The following is a 24,837-nucleotide window of genomic DNA, read 5'->3' as shown; positions in this document are numbered from 1 at the left end:
TCCTACGTGGACATTTAAAATGGAAAAACCCAATATCAAGTGGCTCTTCGCAATATGTAATTACTGGCATTGGCATTGCGTTATCTTTTCCTCAGAAATCACTAAAATGCTCACTAAAAAATTGTAAACAATTTTACAACACCAAGTTATAGTCCAGCAATTTTATGTGTCTATATGCGCGATCATCTTGGATATCCTTTCCACTGTGAGCCAGCAGTTTGTGGTGTCGATGGTAGCCATGATGTGGAGATGCCGGTGATGGACTGGGGTTGACAATTGTAAACAATTTTACAACACCAAGTTATAGTTAAAATTGCTGGACTATAACTTGGTGTTGTAAAATTGTTTACAATTGTCAACCCCAGTCCATCACCGGCATCTCCACATCATCACTAAAAAATTGGCATTTTTCCCTTAAGTAACAAATTTCAAATGTCCAAAATAAGGGTTTTAACAAAATTGATGAACTTAAAAATGTACATATTTCACAATAACAAATTTAAATTTATCTATTGAATTGTCTTGTGTCCATCAACAGCTTCATTTGAGCTTTTACTTGAAGGCCTCAGCCACACCCAAAAGCCTGGGCTTGGACTTTTGCCCAGAGCTGTGACGCTGTTAGCTTAAGGTAAGTGCTGCAATTAAACTTGTACAGTGTACAGAATGTTCAAGGATACATCAGCAGCATTTAAGGTAGCCAAATTATGGCATGTCTCACAATCATGAACAACCTTTGTGTTTTTCAAAATTATTTGAAGAAAGCTAGAGAACAAAACTTCAAAAGCTTCATTTAGGTCAGGGTGAGGGGTTTTTTTAAACATAAAAAAAGAGGCTGTATGTGAGAGAAAATGTTACAAGAGTGGTCTGATTACACACCAATTGTAGCTTTTGTTTTGTGTTATATACAACTTCAAGTGTATTAAACAGACAGACTGACTTTTTTCCTGCAAATTTTAGTTCATTTTTCAAAAGATGACAAGTTGAATTTTGAAGCAAACAGAAGGTTTCTAATTATCTACTCTATGTTCAGTTGACAGTTAGAAAATGTAAACATTCACCCATGAGAGAGGGGAGTGGATGAAGGGTCAAAGGTGAAGTCAGTAGGACAAGAGGCTTGTGGTTGTTATACGCACAAGGGGTGATGAGTGAGTGACACTTGGTGTGGGTTAGGATAAGGGCAGCAGAGTTTTGGATGAGTTTCTGACTTTATGAAGGAGGGTGGAAGATGGGAGGCCAGCCAGGAGAGCAATGCAATTGTAGAGTCTGGAGGTGGCAAAAGCATGTATGAGGGTTTCAGAAGGCAGACGGGCTGAAGCAGGGTCAGAGAGAGGCAATTTTATGCAGGTGGAAGTAGGTGGTCTTTGTGATGGAGAGGATATAGAGTTAGAATCTCAGCTCGAGTTCATGCAGGACGCAGAGGTTGCCTGAGACAGTGGCAGAGGAAGAGGATGGAATCGGTAGCGAGGGAACGGAGTTTGTAGGGTAGGAGCGCTAAAGACAATGGCATCGATCTTCCCAATGTTGAACTGTAGGAAATTGCTTCACATTCAGGACTGGATATCAGACAAGCAGGCTGACAACACAAACAATGGATGGGTTGAGAAAGTGGAAAAGGAAAGAACAGATCAGCAAAACAATAGACAGCAGGGATAGGCAAGAAAGAGACCATAATCTCCGACTTACTGTGTACTTAAGTAAACTAATAAAAAAAAATTAATAGGTCCAAATGCAGAGCCTCTGGGAACTCTATTCATCACTAGACCTCAATGTGAACCTCTCCAATCAAATGCATGTCCTGGCAAATGCCAACCGTAACATATACCTTCCATAAAGAGCACAAAAGATTGAGCAACACATTTCATTATAAACAATGTATGAGTCACATTAAATAGTAGCTGGGCAGTGATTATCTCATCCCAGGCTACAGATAACAAACCAAGAGATGGCTTTTAGCAACACAAACTATCAACACTCTTAATCCACATCACACAATAGACAAATTAGACTCCCGCCGACAGTTGGCTTAAACTGACAGAGTTTGCACTGGAACCATTCCACAATCTGCGATGGCAAATAACTGCACACAAAACATGGGATATAAAAAGAAAACTGAACAGTGAGTTATGACTTCTGTCCCATTTGTGATGATTAATATAAAAAATGGATCTTCTGTACATCTTATTGCCATATCCATTTTCTAACATCAGAGATCTTAAAATAACAAATTTTAGTGCTCCCCTACATGAATGCAGGTAGGTACTAATAGCACCAGTGATATATTGGACAAATTAATAAATCTTTCACACTCAAATTTTCCAGATATGGCCTGAAAAAGAGCACCCCTACAAAGAGATTCCCAATTTTCAAGCTAACAGATTTTAAAATAATTCAAAAGTAGGGACATTCTGGGGCTGTGGGAATTATTTTTAAGTACTCTCCCATTCCATATTCAAAAAAACAACAGACATTTTTTCGAAGTGAGAGAGAGACACCGAATAAACGAAAGAGAGAACGTCACCTACCGATCTTAATTCAGGGGGGTGAAAAAAATCAGCAAGGATAACTTATCTGACACTATTTTTGAACATGGAATGGAGGGGAGGGGGAAAAGGGAGCACTTCTCTTCTTAGACATTCCCCCTTTAAGCAAGTAATTCAATGGAACTGAACAAAGTGGCAGTCATAAATCGGTCTGGAAGAATAGGTACCTTCAGTAGAATTCCAGTAATTCTGCTCCATTAATCTTTTAGCATTTACTTTAAACAAATTTGCAAAGCTAATGAGAAAATAAATGTATCTGAAATTGAGAGGTTTTGAACATCACTGATAAGCAAAAGAAGTACAGCTGATTTAGTTTCAATCAAACGATTAATTAGAAAATGGTTCATATTAGCAGACGTTTGGACCTCTCAGGCAGAAATAAGCTCTAGGATAATGACATTGTTTACAGTTCAACACATGACTTCACTTACCCCACCCTAAAGTATGGAATTTCTGTCTCAGAAAAATGAAGCACAAAAATAACATTCACAAGAAAAATAACCAGCTAATGCTAGGAGAACTCTCTTCTGTGAGGTTTAACAATAAGTGATCTTTCATTGTGCTGTCACTTGGATTTGGCATCTCCACAGCATACAGAGGAGCTGATCAATTCAGTTACCGGCCCTGCACTCGATAGTGTTGCACTTCAATTTTAAGTGCTTGGAGAACATGCAGAAGGAAATTCTGCTGTCACAAGCAATTTTCCAACTTCAAAAATGCGTAACACGCACAAGCATGAATGGAGAGATTAGAATTTTTTTTGCCCAAAGGGTTACAAGAATACAGAATGCATTGCTGCAAGTGGCTATTTAAGCCAAGTCAAATCAACATAGAAACATAGAAAGTAGGAGCAGGAGTAGGCCATTCGAGCCTGCTCCGCCATTCAATATGATCGTGGCTGATCCTCTCTCTCACCCCATACCCCTTGAGGCCTTCTGTGTCTCGAAATATATGTAGCTCCTTCTTAAATATATTCAGTGGCTTGGCCTCCACAGCCTTCTGTGGTAGAGAATTCCACAGGTTCATCACCCTGAGGGAAGAAATTTCTCTTCATCTCAGTCCTGAATGTCCTACCCCGTATCCTCCTCATTCTAGACCCCCCCCCCAGCCAGGGGAAACATCCTCCCTGCATCCAGTCTGTCTAGCCCTGTCAGAATTTTGTATGTTTCAATTATATCCCCTCTCATTCTTCTAAACTCGAGTGAATACAAGCCTAGTCGACCCAATCTCTCCTCATACGACAGTCCTACCATCCCAGGAATCAGTCTGGTGAACCTTCGCTGCACTCCCTCAAATGGCAAGTATATCCTTTCTTAGGTAAGGAGACCAAAACTGCACACAATACTCCAGTTGTGGTCTCACCAAGGCACTTCCTGCCCTTAAATCGAGGCACTTAAGTGGGAATTAACACTGCACTGTTCAGGGGAAGAACAGAGAAATAGAATTAAACTAGATAGCTTCAATATTTTAATTTTTTGAGCAAGTAACATGGAGGGTCGATGAGGGTAATGCGCTTGAAGAAGTGTACATGGATTTTAGTAAGGCTTTTGATAAGGTCCCACATGGCAGACTGGTCAAAAAAATAAATGCCCATGGGATCAAAGGGAAAGTGGCAAGTTGTATCCAAAATTGGCTCAGTGGCAGGAAGCAAAGAGTAATGGTTGACAGGTGTTTTTGCGACTGGAAGGCTGTTTCCAGTGGGGTCCCTTGCTTTTTGTATATATTGATGAACATGGGGGGCTTGATCAAGAAATTTGCACTGATACAAAAACTGGCCGTGTGGTTGATAGTGAGGAGGAAAGCTGTACACTGCAGGAAGATATCAATGGGCTGGTCAGGTGGACAGAAAAGTAGCAAATGGAATTCAATCCAGAGAAATGTGAGGTAATGCATTTGGGGAGGGCAAACAAGGCAAGGGAGTACACAATAAATGGGAGGGTATCGAGAAGTGTGGAGGAACAAAGGAACCTTGGAGTGCATGTCCACAGATCCCTGAAGGTAGCAGGACAGGTAGATAAGGTGGTTAAAAAGGCATACGCGATAGTTTCCTTTATTAGACGAGGCACAGAATATAAGAGCAGGGAGGTTAAGCTAGTTAGTATAAAACACTAGTTAGGCCACAGCTTGAGTACTGCGTACAGTTCTGGTCACCACATTACAGGAAAGATGTGATTGCACTAGTGAGAGTACAGAGGAGAATTTTAGCTATGGCAAAAGATTGGATAGGCTGGGTTGTTTTCTTTGGAACAAAGGAGGTGGAGGGGAGATTTAATTGAGGTATATAAAGTTATGACGGGACTAGGTGGCGTGGATAGGGAGGACCTATTCCCCTTAGCAGAGGGGTCAGTGACCAGGGGCACAGATTTAAAGTAATTGGTAGAAGGATTAGATGGGAGCTGAGGAGAAATGTTTTCACTCAGAGGGTGGTGGGGGTCTGGAACTCATTGCCTGAAACCCTCAACTCATTTAGAAAGTACTTGGATGTGCACTTGAAGTGCCGTAACCTACAGGGCTACAGACAAAATGCTGGAAAGTGGAATTAAGCTGGGTAGCACTTTCGGCCGGCACGGACACAATGGGCCAAATGGCCTCCTTCTGTGCCGTAACTTTCTATGATTCTATGAATATGCAAAATTCACCAGCATAGGCACCATGGACCCGAATGCCCTCCTTCTGTACTGAAATTTCTAATGATTCCATCTAAAAAGAAATGACCACAAAGTTTCAATAGAAAGTAGAATTTGACTTATACAATACTAGTATTTTTTGAACAAAAAAGGTAATGGATCTTAGAAAGTTGCTAAAGGACACAGAGTAAACGTGGAGCCACGATAATCTATTTCCAATTTCAAATCTACAAAGGCAAACATTGAGTTTCAAACAATTGATACATCAAGTGCTTTAGTATCCAGTTCTTAGAACAATTTTTTTTAAAAACCATTCCATCCCGACAAAATGTTTCCACTTGCTGAAAGCACACATTCATTGTTTGGAAAGAACGCTAGAAAGTATAGAAAAAAAGAGGGCCGTTCAGTTCCTTTCAAAAGACCACGTTGAATTTTCACTAACAACACTCTCCAACTTACTTATTTCATTTCCTCAGAAGATAAATAATCCAGACAAAACTTCCGATATAAACCTCTGATGTAAGTATTAATACTTACATTATTCAGAGAAGATATATTTCACAGGTGACAGTTCCACAATCCTAGTATTTATTAACTAAATTCAAACCTAGCTTTTTAATTTTTGCCTTTTCTTAAAAAAACATGTTACTTTTAATGGGGCTCTACGCCATTTACCATGGCCTTGGAGAGAAAATTTTCTTCTGATCTTGCAGCACTTGAAATTGGTTAACTTTGTAGTTGTGTCATCTAGTTATACAAGCAGTTTAAATAACTAGTTTACAGCATTTTAAAGAGTTGTATCGTATCTCCTCTCAATTTTGACTAATGAAATCAATCCCCAAAACCCCAGTGGGAAAAAAAAGCTTCAAGTCCCAGAATCATATTCTAAGTTTTATTAAAAAATAGCAAATTCACTGCAGACCTGATGGTTTCCACCCCAGGGTATTAAAAGAAGTAGTAGGTGAGGAAATTGTGGATAGTCTAGTCATGATCTTCGAAAATTCTCGAATTAGGAATTGTCCCCTTGGATTGGAAAATTGCCATCTGGAAGTTATTTATATGGACTTCCAGAAGGCATTCGATAAGGTCCCACATAAAAGACTTAACAAAAATGAGCGCACATGGAACATAAGAAATAGGAGCAGGAGCAGGCCATACGGCCCCTCGAGCCTGCTCCACCATTCAATAAGATCATGGCTGATCATCTACTTCAATTCCACTTTCCCGCCCGATCCCCATATCCCTGGATTCCCCTAGAGTCCAAACATTTATCTCAGCCTCGAACATATTCAACGACTCAACATCCACAGTCCTCTGAGATAGAGAATGCCAAAGATTCACAACCTTCTGAGTGAAGAAATTCCTTCTCATCTCAGTCTTAAATGGCCGACCCGTTATCCTGAGACTATGCCTCAGTTCTAGACTCACCAGCCAAGGGAAACAACCTCTCAGCATCTAGCCTGTCAAGCCCTCTAAGGATCTTACATATTTCAATGAGACCATCTCTCATTCTTCTAAATTCCAGCGAGTATAGGCCCATTCTACTCAATCTCTCCTCATAGGACAACCCTCTCATCCCAGGAATTAATCTAGTAAATCTTCATTGCACCACCTCTAAAGTGAGTATATCCTTCCTTAAATAAGGAAACCAAAACTGTACACAGTACTCTAGGTGTGGTCTCACCAGAGCCCTGTACAACTGTAGTAAGACTTCCATATTCTTGTACTCCAACCCGCTTGCAATAAAGGCCAACATGCCATTTGCCTTTCTAATTGCTTGCTGTACCTGCATGGTAACTTTGTGTTTCATGTACAAGGACACCCAAGTCCCTCTGAACACAAACATTTAATAGTTTCTCACCATTTAAAAACTGTTTTTTTATTCCTCATATCAAATTGAATAACCTCATATTTGCCCACATTATATTCCATCTGCCACCTTCTTGCCCACTCACTTAGCCTGTCTATATTCCTTTGCAGACTGTGTCCTCCTCACAGCTTACTTTCCCACCTAGCTTTGTGTCATCAGCAATCTTGGATACATTACACTCGGACCCTTCATCTAAGTCAATAATATAGATTGTAAATAATCCTCAATCCATGCTTATGTTACCCCCAACACCATGAGCCCTTATCTTGTGAAATAACCTTTTACATGGCACCTTATCGAATGCCTTTTGAAAATCCAAATATGCTACATCCACTGGTTCCCCCTTATCTATGCTGCAAGTTACATCCTCAAAAAACTAATAAATGTCAAACACGATTTCCCTTTCATAAAACCATGTTGACTCTGCCTAGTCATATGATTTAAGTGCCGTTACCATTTCCTTAATAATGGATTCCAGCATTTTTCAAAAAAAAATAGGAGCAGGAGTAGGCCATAAGGCCCCTCAAGCCTGTTCCGTCATTCAATCAGATCATGGCTGAGCTTCAACCTCAACTCCACTTTCCCACCTGATCCCCATATCCCTTGATTCCCCTAGAGACCAAAAATCTATCCATCTCAGCCTTAAATATATTCAATGACTCAGCATCCACATCCCTCTAGGGTAGAGAATTCCAAAGATTCACAACCCTCTGCGTGAAGAAATTCCTCCTCACCTCAGTCTTGAATGGCTGACCCCTTATCCTGCGACTATGCCCCCTAGTTCTATTCTTTCTAGCCAGGGGAAACAATCTTTCAGCATCTACCCTGTCAAGCCCAATCATAATCTTATGTTTCAATGAGATCACCTCTCATTCTTTTAAACTCCAGAGAGTATAGGCCCATTCTACTCAACGATAACGACTGATGTCAGGCTAACCGGCCTGTAGTTCCCTGTTTTCTCTCTCCCTCCTTTCATCGATAGCAGGTTACATTTGCTATCTTCCAATCCGCTGGGACCGTTCTAGAATCTAGGGAATGTTGGGAGATCACTTCCAACGCATCCACTATTTCTGCAACCACCACTTTTAGAACCCTCGGACGCAGGCCATCAGGTCCAGAGGATTTATCGGCTCTTAGTCCCATTAGTTTCTCAAGTACTTTTTCTGTACTGATATTAATTAAGTTCCTCACTCTCATTAGCCCCTTGGTTCCCCACTATTTCTGGTATGCTTTTTGTGTCTTCTACTGTGAAGACAGATACAAAATATTTGTTTAACATCTCTGCCATTTCCTGATTCCCTATTATAATTTCTCCTGTCTCATCCTCTAAGGGACCCATGTTTACTTTTGCTACTCTTTCTTTTTACATATTTGTAGAAACTCTTACAATCCGTTTTTATATTTCTCCCTTTTTAATCAATTTTTTGGTCGTCCTTTGCTGGTTTCTAAAATTCTCCCAATCCTCAGGCTTGCTACTCTCCTTGGCAACATTATAGGCCTTTTTTAATCTAACACTGGAGGCAATTGACTGGGTACGTACTCAAATTACAGGATGTGACACACGCAATCGACAGGAGCAAACATTTGCAAAGGGACATTGATAGATTAAGTAAGCGGGTAGAACGGTGGACCCACGGATGATAGATCAGAGTATTTTCTAAATGGTGAGAAGCTAGGAACGGTGGAGAAGGAGAGATTTAGGCATCCATGTACAAAAACCACTAAAAGCTAGTGGACAGGAACAAAAAATAATTGAAAAGGCAAATGGGAATGTTAGCCTTTATCTGAAGGGGTCTGTAATACAAAGGGGTGGAAGTTATCTTACAATTATATAAAGCTTGGATTAGACCCCATTTAGAATACTGCGTTCACTTCTGGGCACTGCACCTCTAGAAGGATATATTGGCCTTGAAGGGGGTGCAACACCAGAGTAATACCTGGGCTAAAAGGGTTAAATGAGGACAGGTTACATAAACTAGGCTTGTATGCCTTTGAGTACAGAAAATGAAGAGGTGATTTAATTGAGCTGTTTAACTTGATTAAAAAGGTGTTGATAGGGTAGATGGAAACTATTTACTCTAGTGGGTAGTCCAGAACAAGGGGGCATAATCTTAAAATTAGAGCTAGGCCATTCAGGGGTAATGTTAGGAAGCACTTCTTCACACAAAGGGTAATGAAAATCTAGAACAACCTCCCCCAAAAAGCTGTTGAGGCTAGGTCAATTGAAAATGTCACAACTGAGATTGGTAGATTTTTGTTTGGCAAGGGTATTAAGCGTTATGGAACCAGGGTGGGGAGAAGAAGATACAGATCAGCCATGATCTTACTGAATGGCGGAACAGGCTCGAGGGGCTGAATGGCCTATTCTGGTTCCTAGAACAAATACTGGATTCAGGTTAGTTTTCCAAACAGACCATAATGACTATTCAGAAGTGACGACATAGGGATCTCATCAAGTTTCATTCTAATGGTTTACAATCTCAAGAGGTTTAGCTGAAGTCTTGAAATCATATGTACACAATAAGCTTTGCAACTACACTGTTCACTTAGGGAGGGCAGTTTTCCCAATTCTGGTTATTACAGCACAGATGGACAGGGCACCATGCAGTTGATTAGACAACTACGAAGCACTGGAAGTCTTAGTGATGAATGGTATTATTTTCTAATGATGAGATGTAGATCACTTCCCAGAGGAAAAAATATCTGATACTACCAAAGTAAGCAGGGATCACAACATCAAACACAGAACCTGTGTTCAGGATGGCTTCCTCAACTAGTATTTTCATATGCCAAAAAGGAGGGATGCATTGCTAGATCTAGTTACGAGTAACAAAATAGGTGAATGAATTAAATGTGGGTGAGCACCTCGGCAGTAGTGACCATATGATATGGTTCAAGGTTCAATTAGAAAGGAAAAAATTAGTACAAAAACAAGGGCACCAGATTAGAGTAATGCAGATTTTAGAAAGAGGAGATAGAAAGAGAACGTGGCATATAGGATTATAAATTAACAATGGGATTTTTAAAAAGATTGCAAAAGGTGCAGTATAAACACACATTAAAATAAATGACTAATTTAACTTTCAGGAACTATGTAATTCTTGGCTTCCTGAACCTTAAATTAGTCCTTTTCCTTTTAAAATAGTGTATGTTTATTCGGCACCTCTGCAATCATCTTTTTAAAATATCCCATTGTCCTATGTGTCAATTTCTCTTTTTGATCGAGGTAAGAAACAAAACTAAAATTAACGCATACGAGGCCGATACAATCTTACAGTGCGGAAGGCAGCCATTCAGCCAGTCGTGCCTGCTCTTTGAAAGTTGTCCAATTTAGTCCCGCACGCCAGCCTTTTCACCCCCTAATCCTGCAAATTAGTCCTCTTCAAGTTCACGTCCAATTGCCTTCTGAAAGTATCTATGGAATCCGGTTCCACCACTCTCGGGTAGTGCACTACAGCTCGTAAACCTTTAAAAAAATCTCATTGCCCCCCACTTCCTTTGCCAATTATTTTAAATCTGTGATCTATTTACCATCCCACTTGCCAGGGGAAAGTTTCTCCCTACTTGCTCTATCAAAACCCCTCATAATTTTGATTACCTCTATTAAGTCTCCCTTTAACCTTCTCTGCTCTAAGGAGAACAACCCCAGCTTCTCCAATCTCTCCACATAACTGAAGTCCCTCATCCCTGGTACCATTCTAGTAAACCTCTTCTGCACCCTCTCTAAGGCCTTGACATCCTTCCTAAAGTGTGGTGCCCAGAATTGGACAATACTCCAACTGGAGGCCTAACCAGTGATTTGTAAAGGTTTTTTTAAAATTCGTTCATGGGATGTGGGAGTCGCTGGCGATGTTGGCATTTATTGCCCATCCCTAATTGCCCTCGAGAAGGTGGTGGTGAGCCGCCTTCTTGAACCGCTGCAGTCCGTGTGAAGGTGGAGTGCCAGGATTTTGACCCAGCGACGATGAAGGAACAGCCATATATTTCAAAGTTGGGATGGTTTGTGACTTGGAGGGGAACATGCAGGTGGTTTTTCCCGTGTACCTGCTGCTCTTGTCCTTCTAGGTGGTAGAGGTCACGGGTTTGGGAGGTGCTGTCGAAGAAGCCTTGGCGAGTTGCTGCAGTGCATCCTGTGGATGGTACACACTGCAGCCCTGTGCGCCAGTGAAGGCAGTGAATGTTTAGGGTAGTGGATGGGGTGTCAATCAAACGGGCTGCTTTGTCCTGGATGGTGTCGAGCTTCTTGAGTGATGTTGGAGCTGCACTCATCCAGGCAAGTGGAGAGTATTCCATCACACTCCTGACTTGTGCCTTGTACATGGTGGAAAGGCTTTGGGAGTCAGGTGGTGAGACATTCACTGCAGAATACCCAGCCTCTGTCCTGCTCTTGTAGCCACAGTATTTATATGGCTGGTCCAGTTACGTTTCGGGTCAATGGTGACCCCCAGGATGTTGATGGTGGGGGATTCGGCGATGGTGATGCCTTTGAATGTCAAGGGGAGGTGGTTAGGCTCTCTCTTGTTGGAGATGGTCATTGCCTGGCACTTGTCTGGCACGAATGTTACTTGCCACTTATCAGCCCAAGCCTAGATGTTGTCCAGGTCTTGCGGCATGCGTGCTCAGACTGCTTCATTATTTGCGGGGTTGCGAACGGAACTGAACGCTGCGTAATCATCAGCGAACATCCCCATTTCTGACCTTATGATAGAGGTAAGGTCAATGATGAAGCAGCTGAAGATGGTTGGGCCAAGGACACTGCCCTGAGGAACTCCTGCAGCAATGCACTGGGGCTGAGATGATTGGCCTCCAACAACCACTATCATCTTCCTTTGTGCTAGGTATGACTCCAGCCACTGGAGATTTTCCCCCTGATTCCCATTGACTTCAATTTTACTAGGGCTCCTTGGTGCCACACTCGGTCAAATGCTGCCTTGATGTCAAGGGCAGTCACTCTCACCTCACCTCTGGAATTCAGCTCTTTTGTCCATGTTTGGACCAAGGCTGTAATGAGGTCTGGAGCCGAGTGGTCCTGGCGGAACCCAAACTGAGCATCGGTGAGCAAGTTATTGGTGAGTAAGTGCCGCTTGATAGCACTGTCGATGATACCTTCCATCATTTTGCTGATGATTGAGAGTAGACTGATGGGGCGGTAATTAGCCAATTTGGATTTGTCCTGCTTTTTGTTGACAGGACATACGTGGGCAATTTTCCACATTGTCGGGTAGATGCCAGTATTGTGGCTGTACTAGATCAGCTTGGCTAGAGGCGCAGCTAGTTCTGGAGCACAATTCTTCAGCACTACTGCCGGGATGTTGTCGGGGCCCATAGCCTTTGCTGTATCTAGTGCACTCAGCCGTTTCTTGATATCACATGGAGTGAATCGAATTGGCTGAAGACTGGCTTCTGTGATGGTGGGATATTGGGAGGAGGCAGAGATGGATCATCCACTCGGCACTTCTGGCTGAAGAAGGTTGCAAATGCTTCAGCCTTGTCTTTTGCACTCACGTGCTGGACTCCGCCATCATTGAGGATGGGGATGTTTGCAGAGCCTCCTTCTCCCGTTAGTTGTTTAATTGTCCACCATCATTCACGACTGGATGTGGCAGGACTGCAGAGCTTCGATCTGATCCGTTGGTTGCGTAATCGCTTAGCTCTGTCCATAGCATGTTGCTTCCGCTGTTTAGCATGCATGTAAATCGTGAGTTGTAGCTTCACCAGGTTGGCACCTCATTTTTAGGTACGCCTGGTGCTGCTCCTGGCATGCTCTTCTACACTCCTCATTGAACCAGGGTTGATCCCCTGGCTTGTTGGTAATGGTAGAGTGAGGAATATGCCGGGCCATGAGGTTACAGGTTATGCTGGAATACAATTCTGCTGCTGCTGCTGATGGCTCACAATGCCTCATGGATGCCCAGTTTTGAGCTGCTAGATCTGTTCTGAATCTATCCCATTTAGCACGGTGGTAGTGCCACACAACGCGTTGGACGGTGTCCTCAGTGCGAAGACGGGATTTCATCTCCACGAGGACTGTGCGGTGGTCACTCCTACCAATACTGTCATGGACAGATGCATTTGCGACAGGTAGATTGGTGAGGACGAGGTCAACTAAGTTTTTCCCCCGTGTTGGTTCGCTCACCACCTGCCGCAGGCCCAGTCTGGCAGCTATGTCCTTCAGGACTTGGCCAGCTCGGTCAGTCGTGGTGCTACCGAGCCACTCTTGGTGATGGACATTGAAGTCCCCCACCCAGAGTACATTCTGTGCCCTTGCTACCCTCAGTGCTTCCTCCAAGTGGTGTTCAACATGGTGGAGGACTGACTCATCACCCGAGGGAGGGTGGTAGGTGGGAATCAGCAAGAGGTTTCCTTGCCCATGTTTGACCTGATGCCATGAGATTTCATGTGGTCCAGAGTCAATGTTGAGGACTCCCAGGGCCACTCCCTCCTGACTGTATATCACTGTACCGCCACCTCTGGTCGGTCTGTCCTGCCGGTGGGACAGGACATACCCAGGGATGGTAATCGAAGAGTCTGGGACGTTGGCTGAAAGGTATGATTCTGTGAGTATGGCTGTCAGGCTGTTGCTTGACTAGTCTGTGGGACAGCTCTCCCAATTTTGGCACAAGTCCCCAGATGTTAGTGAGGAGGACTTTGCAGGGTCAACTGGGCTTGGTTTGCCTTTGTCGTGTCCGGTGCCTAGTGGTCCGTCCGGTTTTATTCTTATGACTTTTTTCAAGCGAGATTTTACAACTGAGTGGCTTGCATGATTTCCTTGTTTTTGTATTCAATGCCCCTATTTACAAAGCCAAGTATCCCATATGCTTTCTTAACCGCCTTAGCAATTTGCCCTGCCACCTTCAAAGATTTATGAATATGCACCCCAGATCCCTCTGCTCTTGCACCCCCCTCAATATAGTACCATTTAGATTAACTACCTGTGTTGTTCCTCCCAAAGTGCATCATTTCATATTTATCCGCATTAAATTGCATCGCCATGTGTCTGCCCATTTCACCAGTCTGTCTACGCCCACCTGACATCTGCTATTACCCTGCTCACTATTCACTACGTTGCCAAATTTTGTATCATCCGCAAACTTCAAAATTGTACTCCCTGTACCCAAGTCCAGGTCATTTATATGTAAAAAAAGCAATGGTCCTAATACTATATGGTAAAAATGTCAAAAAACACAAAAGAATTGGCATTTACATAACACCTTTCACAACCTCAGGACATCTCAAAGCACTCTACAGCCAATGAATTACTTTTGAAGTGTTGTCACCACTTTAAACGTAGGGAACCCAGCTCCTCAACCTCTACTGCAGAGAAACTCCTATGCTCCAATCAATTCTACTTCTCTGCTTCCTAAATTGCCATTTGATTTTATATTCTTCATAGTGGAAGTATTACTAGTAATGTCCAGTACTGTCGCGCATTTGAAGTGTAGTCACTGTTGTAATGTAGGGAACGCGGCAGCCAATTTGCACAAAGCAAGGTCCCCCTAACAGCAATGAGAAAATAGGCCGGAAATTGAAGATGAAGTTTCGGCGACCGCACATGCACAAACGTGGAAATCTAGAACTTGCTCTTTCTGATTCACCGGTGATCTGAAAGCATCGCATTAAAAGGGACCTACAATCAATGGACCAGTGCGAACATGCTTTCTTGCCCAGCTGGAAGCTAACTAATCTTGCCACAAAAAAAGGTATGCGGAGTTTTTTTTTAAAAAAGGTCTAAATTAACTTTTAACGGCGTGGTAAGTATTAATGACTGCCAAACAACATCTCTGGCACTGAAAATTAACTTTTAAAAATGGAGTCTCATTATTCCTGATTTTAATAGTTTTTGGATATCAATATTTTAAAACTTTTTCTTGGTTTCTTTTAATCTTACCCTCTCAGTTTCACTATCTCGTATTATAGCACATTTACTAACCTTATCGGGCACTTCCTGGTTTTTAGTCTGTGCGGTTTGCCAATGTGTTTCATTTCTTGGTTGTCACAGCTGATTGGTTAAGGGGACAGAGATCTTTTGCCTGCTCACACAGCCCAGGAAAGAACGCGGCTATTTTTTGAACTCTTATTTCAAAGAAGTTGCCACCAAAAAGAACACAGTAACTTAGTGTGTGAATTTAAATCTAATGAGCAGCGAGCACTCTTGGTTTGCCACACAGAACAATTTATAGGCCATCGACCAGAGTTTTAGTGATGCTGGTTAAGGGATAATTATTGGCTAGGACACTGGCAGATCTCTCCTGCTCTTCTTCGAATAGTGCCATGGGATTTTACATCCACCAGAGAGGGCAGACAGGGCCTCCATTTAACGACTCATGCGATAGATGGCATCTCCGACAATGCAGCACTCCCTCAGTACTGCACTGGAGTGAGACTTGAATCTACAACATTCTGACTCAAGGGGCAAGGGTGCTACCATGGCTGACAGGTCCATTTCAGGAAGAAGAGAATGGGGTGAAGGTGAAGTGAGATAAAAGGGAAAAGGAGGGAGGTCGGAAGTAAGAAAAGTATTTAATGGGGGTGTAGGGAGTCCAAACGAGAAGGCCCCAATTTTTTTTTTAACATTGAAGAGGTTCTGATGTTTTAAAAACTACCCAAACCATGATTTTATTATTTTTAATAATTGTCCCCTCAACCAATAGATTCATGTCTCTATTTTTAAAAATAATAGGTCCCAAGTTTTTTTTTAAAAAATAGTGGAGGTTTGAATACTCGTTTAAAGAGGCTCCAATTTAAAAAAAAACACAGGAGATGCATATTTGTACCAGCAAGATTTCTTCATTTATCAAGAGGCACTGATTTCTCCAAGTTATGGTGTTGCTAATATTAGCAACACGCAACACTGAAACACCCTCTAATACAGCACCATCTACAGGCATAACAGGTGTTGCAGGTAAACGTGGACACTGACGACATTAGCCCTGAATTTCCTTTCTGCTTCCAGCGCTTGTGTGGTGCTGGAAGTTCTTAGTGAGAAGACTCGCAGGGAAATGGATGCTTGTGCGTTTTAAGAGGCTCCCTCAGCATTTCCGTGGTTCTAGCCACCATTGGCCTCATTTACATGTGGCTGCCTGAGAGCCTATAGTGCTCTGCACGGGACTCTTCTGGACTTACCCAATTAGTGCATTCGGGGGTATGTCACACCTGGGGAGAGGAGGCGCAGCAGCTGTCAGGATCAACCTTTAAACACGGAAGTGAGGAGTTCCTGCAGTAGAAAAAAGCTGGAGATCTGTAATTGAAGATTTTTAAAAGGTAGTAAACTTTTTTTTTAATGCATTCTGCCTATAGACAACTACACTTGCTTCTGACTCTCATATTTGTAAGACATGGAGTGAAGTTCATTGAAAAGAAAAATGAAAGAGCCAAGCAGTGTCCCTGCCTTTTCATCTCAGCACCCAATGTTCTGCTGCAGAGCATAGCTTGAGCCGTGCATTTAAAAGACCGCACAGAAGTTTCCTGGAGTTGAGGACGACGATGACTGGGGAACGGGGGGCCGGGTGCGAGGAGGAGGAGGACGACGGGCCGAGTGCGAGGACGACGGAGGGCCGGGTGCGAGGAGGAGGAGGGGGACGGGGAAAATAAAAGGTGCGAGGGAGGGTAGCACAATGAAACTGTCGGTGCAAGGGATGGTTAATGTAGGTTTCAGGTCCCATGCCTGATTTTATGCCCAGCGGTATGGAGGCAAAGGTGAGAAAATGTGTTTCTAATCCAATCTAGGCATTTCTGTTTAGTAGGAGTGTGGCAGGTGAATGACTTTCTTGTGCGATCCAGGAGCAATGCTCGCATGGTGATCTGGGAATTACTGCTCAGTTTCGGCAGGGGGGGTGGGCGGGGCTGAGGGTTTTGGGAGGTGGGATTTTGCGCTACACTTCAGGGGTTGTTTTCTGACTTGTAGGCTTAATTTCTTTACTGATTCCAGTGATTTCAATAGGCTTTCTTTCTTCACTCAAGATTCCATGCAACCCATAGTTCTTTTCTCAGCATACATTATTCAGTCTTTCGTTACCTCTCAAGAGAGTATGGTAGCATAGTGGTCAAGTTACTGGACTAGTAATCCAGAGGCCTGGACTACTAATCCAGAGACATGAGTTCAAATCCCACCATGGCAGCTGGGGAATTTAAGTTCAGTTAATTAAATAAAATCTAGAATAAAAAGCTAGCAGCAGTAACGGTTGACCATGAAACTACCGGATTGTCGTAAAAACACATCTGGTTCACTAATGTCCTTTGGGAAGGAAACGTGCCGTCTTTACCCGTTATAGCTAATATGTGGTTGATTCTTAACTGCCCTCTGAAATGGCCTAGCAAGCCACTTCAACAAGGTAGCTCACCACCACATTCTCAATTAAGGATGGGCCTTGCCAGCGACGCCCAACATCCCATGAATGAAATTTAAAAATCTGTCGGGCTGCCTTTTCAAAAATTGGGGGACATGCTGACATATATGCATTTGTTTTGGTAAGTTTCTCTTCACTCTGAATTGATGGCTATCTAATTCAGACCATACAGCTTGTTTTGGAGTCTTGTCCATTAGATTTGCCAGTCCCGGAGAGGCCACAATCTTGAATCTTTTCAAAAAATGAGATTATTGCAGAAGCAGTTTTGGACCATCATGTTACGTTAGCATACGGGATCCTGGGCTTTATAAATAGAGGCATAAAGTACAAAAGTATAGAAGTCATGATGAATCTTTATAAAACACTGGTTCGGCCACAACTGGAGTATTGTGTCCAGTTCTGGGCACCGCACTTCAGGAAAGATGTGAAGGCCTTAGAGAGGGTGCAGAAGAAATTTACTAGAATGGTTCCAGGGATGAGGACTTCAGTTATATGCATAGACTGGAGAAGGGGTTGTTCTCCTTGGAACAGAGACGGTTGCGAGGAGATTTGATGGAGGTATTCAAAATCATGAAGGGTCTAGACAGGAGTAGATAGAGAGAAACTGTTCCCATTTGCAGAAAGATCAAGAACCAGAGGACATAGATTTAAGGTGATTGGCAAAAGAACCATAGGTGATATGAGGAAAAACTTTTTTTTTTAAATACATGAACACAGCAAGTGGTTAGGATCTGGAATGCACTGCCCAAGGGGGTGGTGGAGGCGGATTCAATTATGGCCTTCAAAAAGGAACTGGATAAGGACTTGAAAGGAAAAAAAATTTGCAGGGCTACAGGGATAGGGCAGGGGAGTGGGACTAGCTGGATTGCTCTTCCATAGAGCTGGCGCGGTCTCGATGGGCCGAATGGCCTCCCTTCCGTGCTGTGACCTATGATTCTTTTCTATGGTTAGTTGCTACCCCATTGTTCCCAATTTGTCACATGACATTGTGTTCACCGTGACATCCACAGGCACAGTATCTTTAGAATCCTGATGCCACTCATCATTTCAAATATATAATCAATATGAAAGTACGGATGGAATGTTCAACTCAATTACGTTTTGCATCTTTGGCCCAATTATTTTCCACGTTCTAGCCTACTTAAACTGAAGACGACACTTGGCTTTGACTTTCCATGTACAATGCTATGGAGTATCAACTATTGTAATATTAATAGTTTCGCAGTGTGTCACAATATGCCCACAGCACACAAAAAAATTGTCTTAACGTTTTTTCCCCCATTAGTTCCTGGGAAATTTGAACCAATGGAAAAAAATATTCAGTTAATTCACTGCGTCTCACCTCATCTTTCATTTTTAACCAAACTCAGAATGCCACATGAGATACAATTTCCATTAAAAAGATCAAAACATAACTTTAGGATTTATCCATCATTTGTATAATAAAAATTTTGCATTGCTGTATCATCTGTCCAAAGTCTCATGCAATAGCTTTCTGATTAAACAAATGAAATGAAAAGGAAGACAACATTTAGCTTACCATGACAATTTATTGCTTACTTCTTTACAGCTGCCCAAATGTGGAAAAGCAGACAAGTGGTAAATTACTTCCAACACCAAACCGCATGTTCACCAATACTACTCATCACTCCTTCACCTTCCTTACTGTTCATTCCCCAGGCCTACCAACTGACCTGCCTTGGTCTTTGACTGACACTCACACCCCATCATAGTTCTCACCCACCCTGACTCATCCCTGTGCCACTAGCTTTGCATAGTCCAGGGTTGAGGCCTCAAAAGACTGGAATGTCATTCACACCCCTACCTGCCTTAGCCACGTACTCCTGCTTGTTTCAGGGCTTCCACTCCTCAGCCCGTAAGCAACATCGAAGATGTAATAGTACTCCTAATTTCCCTGACATCCGAACTGGGTAAGAGGAATCGTTCACATTTCATAAATCACGAACGTAATAATCAGGTTAGATGTAAAAAGCTCTTCCAAACCAGAAGAAAAGCTAGGAATCCATGAGCTAAAAGTGCAACTTAAAGAGAAGCTTGTGGTATTTTATAGAAAACGTTTTGCCTACCACTTTCTGCTGGAATGTATTTAGTCCCTATGCTGTCCAACATTATGAGAAATCAAAGATTTTGCAGTTCCGCCCCCCAAGAATGAAGAACATCGGAATGAGTGGGCACCCGTGCACAAAGTTGTCGGTGATGTGTTTTGCTGGAAGTAGCTTCTTTCCCTCACTGCAAACAGTAGTTTTCTCTTTTGTGCTATTACAATTGTTGCATAACTGTTTTTACAAGCAACTTGCTCAAGAGAGAAGTGTGCCAAGATTTGTATCTAATAAACTGAATACATTTAAAACTGATTTTAAGGGGGAGCATTGTATTGTATTGTGTAGGCCGATGAAAGGCTGTTACCGATTAGAAGCTTCAGTATGGATGTCAAAGTACAATTTTGTGTGCCTGAAATTTATCAAAAAACATTGACTTTTTACAATTTATGTTTAACATTATTTTTTATTTATTGACAGACCTATTATAGGTCATACTCAGTGCTGACAATAAATAAAAATTAAGGAACAGTATTTTAGTCATTCATTCCATGGATATTACAGACAAGACTTGACAGCACTTTCTTCCACCCCCCACCCCACCCCCAGATGAAAATGTGTTCAAACCGCTCATTTAAAAAAATCTATTCTATGTACCAGCACTATGTGAGGTTGCAATACAAATACAAAAAGGAGAAACTGGTTATGCATCTGCATTTCCAGTGAAGGCATGCCATGTCTACCTATTCTTGCAAATGCATATGGCAAGGTAAACTAATGATTTCCAGATAGGAAAATTATAGCTTACAAAGAAAATTCCAACCTTCAAGCTCATAAAGCAGGGCTCTTCCCTGAAATATTTCTTCAGGGAGGAACATCTTAGGCACTTACCGACTGCTAGCAAATGGAACAAATTTGTTGTTTAATAGGGACTAGAAAAAAAAGGACTTGGTACTGAGACAACATGGAAATGATGCACCTGTGAAGCTTTAGAATACTGCCTCATTTCAACATTGTGGCAGTGCCAAGCCCTCCAGTGTATGTTTAACAACAATCCTTCCCATAAGCTGATAGATCTAAAGTGAAAGAGCAGGCTGGATTGGAAAGATGGTCTTTTACCTCATTTCTATAAATGAAATTACACTCTTAAAATTAAATATAATCACAAGATTTGGATGAAGGCATCCCATCAGCAGTTTGATCTTACTATTCCAGAATACCAACTCTAATTTCTGGAACATTGTTCTTTGGCACAAAATGCTGCACCAGTCCCCAAGGTGATTAATGGAGTACTGTTCTGCTACACTATAGACATTTACTAGAAGATGAATGATCTTGGTTCTTCTGTACAGATTTCCAGAGGCATTTAATAATTTTATGGTCCTTGCTACAACTGCTTCCAATATCATAGGCATTATGAATGGGAAGCAGAATACAAGACAGTGGGCTGAACCAGAAAAGAAGAGGGAATTTAGAACAACAGATTCAAGTTGAACAGATGGCAGAAACAGCACAAGGACTGTTACACAGTTGGGGGAAAAATATCTGAGCCAATATGCAAAAATAAAGCAGGAGAGAAAGCCAGGAAACAACTCAGGAGGCTTATGGAGAAAGAGAACAGAAACAAGTGTAGATTTTATTAGCAATCTCTCCCTCCGTCCTTATTCTAGTACTTCTCTGAAAACGTTGATCTAACATATGACCAAGTTATATATTGATTCAAACTGGCATGATTTGCAGCCAAAGCAATGGGCAACTTTTGTTTTTAAAAAAAAGTAGATAGCAGCAGACTCCTCATATCGCCTTTGGTTCTTTTGCCAATCACCTTAAACCTGTGACCTCTGTTTTGTGATCCTTCCGCCAGTGGGATCAGTTTTTCTTTATTTACTTTGTCCAGACCCTTCATTATTTTAAACACCTATCAAATCTCCTCTCAACCTTCTCTGCTCAGAGAACAATTGTAAACAATTTTACAACACCAAGTTATAGTCCAATAATATTATTTGAAATTCACAAGCTTTCGGAGGATTCCTCCTTCCTCAGGTGAATGTTGTGGAAATGAAATCCTCAAACCCTTCGCAATTATAAATCACAGAACAATACCTGGTGATTACAGATAGTCTTTCCAACTGCCTGTTACCAAGGCAATCACAGTGTGCAGACAGAGAGGTGTTACCTACAAGGCCACCGAATATACAAACAACCAAAAAAAAGAGGCAGAAACATAGAAACATCCGGAAGGAAGAGAAAGACAGCAAATGACCCGTTATATTAAAAACAGATAACATTTGTTTGCTGGTGGGGTAACGTGTAGCGTGACATGAACCCAAGATCCTGGTTGAGGCCGGCCTCATGGGTGCGGAACTTGGCTATCAATTTCTGCTCGACGATTTTGCGTTGTCGTGTGTCTCGAAGGCCACCTTGGAGTATGCTTACCCGAAGGTTGGTGGCTGAATGTCCTTGACTGCTGAAGTGTTCCCCGACTGGGAGGGAACCCTCCTGTCTGGCGATTGTTGCACGGTGTCCGTTCATCCATTGTCGCAGCGTCTGCATGGTCTCGCCAATGTACCATGCTTTGGGGCATCCTTTCCTGCAACGTATGAGGTAGACAACGTTGGCCAAGTCACAGGAGTATGAACCATGCACCTGGTGGGTGGTGTCCTCTCGTGTGATGGTGGTATCTGTGTTGATGATTTGGCATGTCTTGCAGAGGTTACGGTGGCAGGGTTGTGTGGTGTCATGGACGCTGTTCTCCTGAAAGCTGGGTAATTTGCTGCGAACGATGGTCTGTTTGAGGTTGGGTGGCTGTTTAAAGGCGAGTAGTGGAGGTGTGGGGATGGCCATAGCGAGGTGTTCGTCGTCATCGATGACATGTTGAAGGCTGCGGAGAACATGGCGTAGTTTCTCCGCTCCGGGGAAGTACTGGATGACGAAGGGTACTCTGTTGGTTGCGTCCCGCGTTAGTCTTCTGAGGAGGTCTATGCGATTTTTCGCTGTGGCCCGTCGGAACTGTCCATCGATGAGTCGAGCGTCATATCCCGTTCTTACTAGGGTGTCTTTCAGCGTCTGTAAGTGTCCATCGCATTCCTCCTCGTCTGAGCAGACCCTGGGTATTCGCAGGGCCTGTCCATAGGGGATGGCCTCTTTGACGTGGTTAGGGTGGAAGCTGGAAAAGTGGAGCATCGTGAGGTTGTTCATGGGCTTGCGGTAGAGTGAGGTGCTGAGGTGCCCGTCTTTGATGGAGATTCGTGTGTCCAAGAAAGAAACTGATTCTGAGGAGTAGTCCATGGTGAGCTTGATGGTGGGATTGAACTTGTTGATGTTATCGTGTAGTCTCTTTAGTGATTCCTCGCCGTGGGTCCATAGAAAGAAAATGTCGATGTATCTGGTATATAGTGTTGGTTGGTGTTCCTGTGCAGTGAAGAAGTCCTGCTCGAACTTGTGCATGAAAATGTTGGCGTATTGGGGTGCGAATTTGGTCCCCATGGCTGTTCCGTGTGTTTGGGTAAAGAACTGGTTATCGAAGGTGAAGACATTGTGATCCAGGATGAAGCGGATGAGTTGTAGGATGGCGTCTGGAGATTGGCTGTTGTTGGTGTTGAGTATTGATGCTGTCGCAGCGATGCAGTCATCGTGGGGGATACTGGTGTAGAGTGCCGAGACGTCCATCGTGGTGAGAAGTGTTCCTGGTTCAACTGGTCCGTGGGTACTGAGTTTTTGTAGGAAGTCTGTAGTGTCACGACAGAAGCTGGGGGTTCCCTGTACGATGGGTTTCAGGATGCCCTCGACGTATCCAGAGAGGTTCTCACACAGGGTTCCGTTGCCTGATACGATAGGACGTCCGGGTGTGTTGGCTTTGTGTATCTTTGGGAGGCAGTAGAAGTCTCCCACGCGGGGAGTACGTGGGATGAGAGCGCGTAGGATGCTTTGAAGGTCTGGATCGAAGGTCTTGATCAGTTTGTTGAGCAGGTGGGTGTGTTCTTTGGTCGGATCTGCGGGTAACCGTCTGTACTGTTCCTGGTTGTCCAGTTGTCGGTATGCTTCTTTGCAATAGTCCGTTCTGTTCTGTATGACGATGGCTCCTCCTTTGTCCGCTGGTTTGATGACGATGTTGCGGTTGGTCTCGAGAGCATTGATGGCGTTGCGTTGTGCTCGGGTGACATTCTGGACTGTCTTCTGTGTGCAGCTGATGAATCTGGCATTGACGCATTTCCTGACAGCTTGAGCATACATGTCAAGCTGAGGGCAGCGACCCTCCGGAGGAGTCCAGTGTGACTCTTTCCTCTTCGGTTGCTGTACCGCGGATCCCTCTGTCTGCTGTTCCGGATCGTTGATTGTCTCATTGGGTTCGCTGCTGAAATCTTGGGGTTTGTGGAAGAATTCCAGCTTTTCCAGTCTATCCACATAACTGTGGTCCCTCATCCCTGGAACCATTCCAGTAAATCTTTTCTGCACCCTAAGGCCTTCACATCTTTCCTAAAGTGCGGTGCCCTGAACTGGACACAATACTCCAATTGTGCTCGAACCAGTGTTTTATAAAAGGTTCATCATAACCTCCTCGCTTTTGTACTCTATGCCTCTTTTTATAAAGCCCAAAATCCTGTGCGCTTCCTTAACCACTTTCTCAACCTGCCCAGTCACCTTCAACGACCTGTGTCCATATACCCCCAGATCTCACTGTTCTTGCACCCCCTTTAGAAGAATTGTACCATTTAGTTTATATTACCTCTCCTCGTTCTTCCTACCGAAATGTTTCACCTCGCACTTCTCAGCGTTAAATTTGATCTGCCATGTGTCCGTCCATTCCACCAGCCTGTCTATCTCCTCTTGAAGTCTATCACTATCCACTATGTTTCTAAGTTTTGTGTCATCTGCAAATTTTGAAATTGTGCCCTGTACACCTAAGTCTAAGTCCTTTCTTTCTCTCTCTCGAAAAGCAGTGGTCCTAGTACCAACCCCTGGGGAACACCATTGTATACCTCTCTCCAGTCTGAAAAACAGCCGTTTACCACTACCCTCTGTTTCCTATTACTTAACCAATATTGTATCCATGTTGCCACTGCCCCTTTTATTCTGTAGGCTTCAACTTTATTGACAAGACTATTATGTGGTACTTTATCAACCACCTTTTGGAAGTCCATATATACCACATCAAACTGCACTGCCCTCATCAAGTTAGTCAAACATAATTTGCCTTTAACAAATTCATGCTGGCTTTCCCTTATTAATCCACACTTGTCCAAGTAACTATTAATTTTGTCCCGGATTATTGTTTCTAAAAGCTTCTCCACCAGACGTTAAACTGACTGGCCTGTAGTTGCTGGGTTTATCTTCACATCCTTTTTTGAACAAGGTGTAGCATTTGCAATTCTCCAGTCTTCCAGCACCACCCAT

The 24,837-nt window shown here is 43.0% G+C and overlaps 1 protein-coding gene across 8 annotated transcripts in view; it reads right to left on the bottom strand.

Moving 5' to 3' along the window:
- efr3a (EFR3 homolog A (S. cerevisiae)) overlaps positions 1–24,837 on the bottom strand; it is a 222,738-nt gene that overhangs the window by 173,864 nt on the left and 24,037 nt on the right. Inside the window, exon 3 of one of the 8 annotated variants that reach the window (XM_067979759.1) lies at positions 16,161–16,275. The exons of 6 other annotated variants lie outside the window; for them this stretch is intronic. The gene's annotated coding sequence lies outside the window, so the exon portion shown is untranslated. The remainder of the gene's footprint in view (positions 1–16,160; positions 16,276–24,837) is intronic. One more of the 8 variants, XM_067979758.1, reaches the window with a different exon arrangement.

This window comes from Heptranchias perlo, chromosome 3 (genome assembly GCF_035084215.1).
Source record: "Heptranchias perlo isolate sHepPer1 chromosome 3, sHepPer1.hap1, whole genome shotgun sequence".
NCBI lineage: Eukaryota > Metazoa > Chordata > Chondrichthyes > Hexanchiformes > Hexanchidae > Heptranchias > Heptranchias perlo.
This window is presented reverse-complemented; position numbering and strand designations above follow the sequence as displayed.